The sequence below is a fragment of the Triticum dicoccoides genome, chromosome 4B (assembly GCF_002162155.2).
Source record: "Triticum dicoccoides isolate Atlit2015 ecotype Zavitan chromosome 4B, WEW_v2.0, whole genome shotgun sequence".
NCBI classification, from domain to species: Eukaryota; Viridiplantae; Streptophyta; class Magnoliopsida; order Poales; family Poaceae; genus Triticum; species Triticum dicoccoides.
Genome location: NC_041387.1, coordinates 133,857,264 through 133,863,279, shown reverse-complemented (window position 1 = coordinate 133,863,279; position 6,016 = coordinate 133,857,264).

Below are 6,016 nucleotides of genomic sequence, written 5' to 3'. Positions count from 1 at the left end.
CTCGTTTTGTTTTTGCAGTTGTGTTTGCTTGTGTGTTTCACGGGCGCATCGGCACATGCATGCCAAGTGTGCGTGACATGGCATGCGCATCGTCTTCCGTGTTGATGGCTTTACATGGCTGGTCAGGCACGCCGCACGCATAACTCGCCGAGTTTCACAGACGTCTCTCGTCATGGGCATGACGCACGCACATCCGGTGCGAATACCAGCTTCCATCTTGTTGATTTTGAGGAGTAGACTCGTACAGTGCAGCGAGAAAAATCGCGTACCTTTCATTGTCCTGAGGAAGTAAATTAAATTTCTCTCTCGATCGGTTATTATATTTCTAAAATTTCGAGCATGCATGTTATTTTTTCGAGCATGCATGTTATTGCATTGTTCACCTTGCACAATAGCCAGCCATGCCGATCGATGAGATCACAACGACGGATAAACTAAAGCTAGGGCCGGCGGGGATCGAACATAAGAAATTATATCTGTGTTTATTGATGTGAACACGTACTAGCCCATCACCGTGCGGAAAGACTCAGCCACACGACGCGTCTGAATATGATCGATGGGCAATTAATCTTTAGTTGAGCGCGACAATGTTTTCCACGTATGCAGCAAGTACGTGCCGGAGAGATAGAGTTTTGGTTGGCGATCCATTGATAGCGACTACTAATCGTTCGGTAATATCTAGTCCCTCTTTTCATAATTCTTGTCGTTGTCTTAATTCAACTTTAAACTAATACTACGATCAAAAAAAACTTTAAACTAATACAACGACAAGAAATTTTATGGAAACTCTGCTCGATAGTGTCGTTGCCAGTGACAACAACGCTCTCGAGCGCCACTCCCCTCTTTGGAGCTGTGACTGTCGGCTGTCCTCCTCCACCTTGTGCTTTGGGTGAAAACCCTTGTTCCGGCTTGTCGGACTAGGCGGTGGCAGCACTTGCAGGAAAATATTGCATGGAAAACAATTATTTTTCTACGCACACGCAAGATCTATCTATGAAGATGCATAGCTATGAGAGAAGGAGAACATCTACATATCCTTATAGATCACTAAGCGGAAGCGTTTATCAACGTGGTTGATGTAGTCGTACACCTTCACGATCCGTTTCGATCAATCACCGAATGTACGTCACCTCCACGTTCAACACACGTTCAGCTTGATGACGTCCTCGCCTTCTTGATCCAGCAAAACGGGCGAAGTAGTAGATGAGTTCCGGCAGCACGACGGCGTGGTGAAGATGGTGGTAAAACTATTTCCGCAGGGCTTCGCCAATCCCAACAAATTTAGAGCAGAGGATGAACTAGAGGGAGAGAGGGCGTCGGCACATGGCTTGGTGAATCGTGGTGTGTTCTAGGGGCTAGCCCTGCCCCTCTATTTATATGTTGAGCTCTGGAGTCGTTACTTGGAGAAAGGGCCTCCTCAAACTCGGTTTGAAACGCAAGAAAGAGTCCTTCTCGGATTCCAGCACGAGATGCCACGGTCCTCGGCGTCTGGCCCAAACGCCATGGTCCTCGGTGTCTGGCCCAGGGCCAGACACCAGGGTCCCTCGCGTCTGGTCCCTGACCTCCGTAGAAGTTCCTTTTGCACCGAGCTAAAGCCATGTGGGCCTTACCCCTTGGCCCAACCAAAGTGTCCTCGCACCAGAACATTTACGGAAACATCTGGAACCTTTCCGATGAATTCCGAAACCCTTTTGGAGACCAAACACTATCATTCTATATATAATTATTTACCTCCGGACCATTCCAGAGCTCCTTATGTTCGTGATCTCATTCGGGATTCCAAACAACATTCGGTCACCAACATACATAACTCATATAATACTATATCGTCAACGGATGTTAAGCGTGCGGACACTACGAGTTCAAGAATGATGTAGACATGACCGAGATGCTTCTCCGGTCAATAACCAATAGCGGGACCTGGATGCCCATGTTGGTTCCTACATATTCTACGAAGATCTTTATCGGTCAAGCATTTACGACAATATATGTAGTTCCCTTTGTCTGTTGGTATGTTACTTGCCCGAGATTCGATCATCGGTATCTCCATACATAGTTCAATCTCGTTACCGGCAAGTCTCTTTACTCGTTCTGTAATACATCATCTTGTAACTAACTCCTTAGTCACTTTGCTTGCAAGCTTCTTGTGATGCTGTATTACCGAGGGAGGGCCAGAGATACCTCTTCGTTATACAAAGTGACAAATCCCAACCCCGATTCACGCCAACTCAACAAACATCTTTCGAATATACCTTTAGAGCACCTTTATGATCATCCAGTTACGAAGTGGCATTTGATAGCACACATGGTATTCCTCCGGAGTCCGGGAGTTGCATGATCTCATGGTCGAAGGAACATGTATTTGACATTAAGAAAGCAGTAGCAAAAACTGAACAATCATATGCTATGGTAACAGATGGGTCTTGTCCATCACATCATTCTCCTAATGATGTGATCCCGTTATCAAACGACAAGTCATGTCTATAGTCAGGAAACCTTAACAATCTTTTGATCAACGAGCTAGTCTAATATAGGCTTACTATGGACTTAGTATTTGTTTACGTATTCACATATGTATTTAAGTTTCCGATCAATACTATTATAGTATGAATAATAAATCTTTATCATGATTAAGGAAATATAATAATAACCACTTTATTATTGCCTCTAGCGCATATTTCCAATAGCACTGTCATGTCTTTCCCTTCTTCGAGGCTCCATCTCATGAGCAAAGTTCTTATTGCTGGTGGCCGAAGGTGTGGTAATGGATGGTGATACGTCTCCAACGTATCTATAATTTTTGATTGTTCCATGCTATTATATTACCTATTTTGGATGTTTAATGGGCTTTACTATACACTTTTATATCATTTTTGGGACTAACTTACTAACCGGAGGCCCAACCCAAATTGCTGTTTTATTGCCTATTTCAGTGTTTCACAGAAATGGAATATCAAACGGAGTCCAAATGGAATGAAACCTTCGGGAGAGTTATTTTTGAAACAAACGCAATCCAGGAGACTTGGAGTGGACGTCAAGAAGCAGATGAGGAAGCCACGAGGCAGGAGGGCGCGCCCTAGGGGGGTGGGCGCGCCCCCACCCTCGTGGGACCCTCGTGGCTCCCCTGACCGACTTCCTTCGCCTATATATAACCTTATACCCTGAAAACATCCAGGAGCACCACGAAAACCTATTTCCACTGCCGCAACCTTCACTACAAAAAAAAAGACACATCCGTGACATTTTGGGCCGAACGAATTTTTTTACCCATGACGATAATTGTGACAAAACCCGGTATCATCATAGATATGGTGGGCTCCTACTTCTATGACAAAAAATCATGACAGAAAATGGGCTTTTCGTCCTGGGCAGGCCGAAGACATAGCTGCATGACATTCTTTGGGCCGTCCATGACGGAAAAAACCGTGGTAGAAGCGAGTGCGAGGAAAATATCGGGGTGTTCCCGGTTACGGTGGGTGGTTGGGGCCGAGCGATGCGTGTTTCTCTTGTACACGTACACGCGTGTGTGCGAGACGTTGGCTGTAACTGAACCTGTCGTGGAATTGTCACGTCAGATGTCCTAAGGAATAGACTTTGTTGTGGAGTCATCGCAACTAGGAAGCTTGAAGGGGTTAATCGGGACAAGAGACATGAGGTTTATACTGGTTCGGCCCCTTACGGTGAAGGTAAAAGACTACGATCCAGTTTTGAGTGTGATTGCTTATGTCTCGATCACCAGGGAGCAAATCGGTTGACCTAGCTCTCGAGTTGTTGTTACTTGCCCTGAACTGTTGCCAAGTCGTCCCTTTATATACAGAGGTCGACGCCCAGCGGCTCTACAGAGTCCCGGCCGGCTTATAAACAGTCTCCGGCTCGGTCTCTTAATATTTCTTGCCTTACAGTACAAGTCACACCTATACGGCGGTTTATCACTACGGGCCTTAAGTTGCCTCTAGGCCTTGGGCCCTCACTAAGCCGTCGTCTTCAACCTTGAGCGTTGGGCTTCAAGAATGCTTATAGGTATAACCCGGCCCCTCCTGGCGGGTCATACCTAAAAATTATATCCCTAGTAGAACCCGAGCGAGGCGTTGGGCTCTAACTGAACCTGAGCGATTGCACTGCAGGCTACACGTTACTGAACCCGAGCGATCGATCGATGGTTGTTAACTGAACACGATCGAGCGATTCCTTCGCTACTGCTGCTAACTGAAGCCGATCGATGTTGCCTTTGGATGAACAGTGAGCGTTGTGGGAGGGTTTGGATGAACAATGAGCGGATGGGGATGGATGAACAGGACCCGTGGTGTTGCCTCCGGATGAATAGGACCCCGATCGATCGAGCCGCTTGGGGCTGGATGAACAGGACCCCGTGAAGGGCTGGATGAATAGGACGACCCCGTGGAGGGCTAGATGAACAGTAGATGGTGGAGGGGGTGGATGAACAGGAGCCCGTGGAGGGGTGGTTCAACAGGAGCCCGTGGAGATGTGTGGTTGAACAGTAGCTGGTGGAGTAGCGCGCGGTGGAGGCTGGATGAACATGAGCTCGTGGATGAATAGTCGCATGTGGAGGCTGGAGGAGGTCGCCGATGGATGAACAGTAGCCCGTGGAGGCTGGAGGAGGTCGATGGTGGAGATGAACATTATCCGTGGAGTCCCGTTTTGCGGTACGCCACGCCCCTCCCGATGAACAGGACCCCCGTTTCGACCGTAACACTCCAACACAAGTCCGTTTCGTCCGTTTTGCGGTATGCCACACCCCTCCCGATCAACAGGACCCCCGTTTCGATCGTAGGAGGTCCGTTTCCTCCATTTTGCGGTACGCTAGACCCCTCCCGATGAACATGATCCCGTTTCGAACGTGGCCGATCGAACACAAGGCCGTTTCCTCCATTCTGCGGTACGCCAGGCCTCATTTCCATCGCCTGTTCCGTCCAAGCCCTCCCAATGAACATGATGACACATTCCGTTCCGACCCAGCCGGTTGGCTCCCCATGAACACGACGATGCTGTTTCTCCGTTCTGACCCAGCCATGTACACGAGCCCTGGCCGTATGTATGCGTGAGTAGGCATTCGAGACCCTGCCCGTATGTACGTACGTGGCCGTATTTACTTTCTTGCACCCTGGCCGTTGTACGTACGTGTACATGCTACGTGCGCTCCTCTACTACGACACGTGCGCGCCTCTACATCGACCAGTATGTACGTACACGTTCGCGACCAGAATAACAACACTACGTACGCTTTGACCAGGTGGGTCCCGACTGTTAGGCACTTCCTTGCATGCAAAATGTAGATGGTGGGTCCCAGCAGTCAGGGAGGAAATGTTTTTTTTTCACGAAATACAGTGGCCCGTCCAGTGGGTCCCTGCTGTCAGGTGGAGGTATCATTATTTTCCGCGTAATAAGGAGGCACTTCCTTGCTGCGACCGTGGACCCAGCTGTCAGCCTCTCCACGTACAGTCCACGTCCGATGGAAGTCGTTCCTTGACCATGTTGACCACGCCCGCCGAGAGCACCACGGCGGTGGACGACAGCGAGGCCTAGGAAGGGGACGACGCGGAGCCGGGGAAGACGCGGCAGTGGATGCCCACGCAGAGAGGAGTACGAGGGTTCACTGGTTCGGCTGCGGTGTGAGGCTGCCATCGCTGCAGAATCTGGCCAACGGTGGGAATAGTATGGGGCGGTGAGGCCTCCGCGGCAGCATAGCCGGCCACGGGAGACAGGAGCATGCGGCACAACCGGTGCTGCTTTGGGCGGCTAGAGCACGAAGACCAGAGGTTGAAGAAGCAGTACGACCGTTGGATGGATATCGTACGGTCACTGGAGCTAGAATCATTCATATTGACTAAGTTGACAAAGCCCTTCGTCCCCGTCAACTTAGTAGGCCCACAAGTCAGCCTCCCACCAAGGAGGGTCCCAACTACAAGGGGGAGTATTCTTTTTTTTGTGCGTAATAAGGAGGCACTTCCGATGGGTCCGAGTTAACAGAGGGGGGAAAGTTTTTTCGTGAAATACG